Source organism: Rhagoletis zephyria, unplaced genomic scaffold (genome assembly GCF_001687245.7).
Source record: "Rhagoletis zephyria isolate East Lansing unplaced genomic scaffold, Rhagoletis_zephyria_1.1 Rzeph_scaffold_83128, whole genome shotgun sequence".
NCBI lineage: Eukaryota > Metazoa > Arthropoda > Insecta > Diptera > Tephritidae > Rhagoletis > Rhagoletis zephyria.
Window position 1 is genome coordinate 362 of NW_016240176.1, and position 699 is coordinate 1,060.

The window sequence follows — 699 nt, forward strand, 5'->3', positions numbered from 1 at the left end:
TATGTATGTGAGACAGATCCCAATTGATGTTGTTAGAGCGGTGCGTCAATCGTACGCGTTTGTGTGTATGTATATACATACATACATATATGTATGTCTGTCAGACATATGTATTTGTATGCACGTCTACCTATAAATCGCTGTAGAATTCTAATTTTGTACCCCAACTTGTGCGCTCGCTTCGACATTTTAGTCAACTTTACAGTTGTTGCTNTATTTTTTGTTGCTTTGCGGTGATAAGTTTTTAATACGCCGTGCGTTATGCCGATTACCGAAGACTCCGTGGCGCAACGGTAGCGCGTCTGACTCCAGATCAGAAGGTTGCGTGTTCAAATCACGTCGGGGTCAATGTGGAAATATTTTTTTTTAATTTTTTTTTTTTTAATTTCACTACATCTTATTCATATAATAATATGTAGCGCCTTAAAAGTATTTTTGTGCCTTTTGATACCCGTATTGCAATATTTCATTTATTTTATCAGTTTAACAAAATACAACTTTTCAAACAGTTGGAAACCCTCCTCATACATATTTCCGGCAGTAAAATTTCCTAAACCTCTTCATTTTGATACCCATATTTCAATATTCAAATTGAATATTCCTATATCCTATCAATTATGTAAATTAAGTTAAAATTTTCGAAGAGGTGCCAATCTTCAACAAAAATATTTTCGGCTAAACTTTTTAAACCGCTTTCTT

General features: G+C 34.1%; 1 non-coding gene across 1 annotated transcript; it reads left to right on the forward strand.

Annotated features, from left to right (window-relative positions):
• The first annotated feature begins 276 nt into the window (after positions 1-276).
• Positions 277-348, forward strand: TRNAW-CCA (transfer RNA tryptophan (anticodon CCA)). Its single transcript has one exon. It is a non-coding gene; the product is annotated as a tRNA-Trp (tRNA).
• The last annotated feature ends 351 nt before the right edge of the window (positions 349-699 follow it).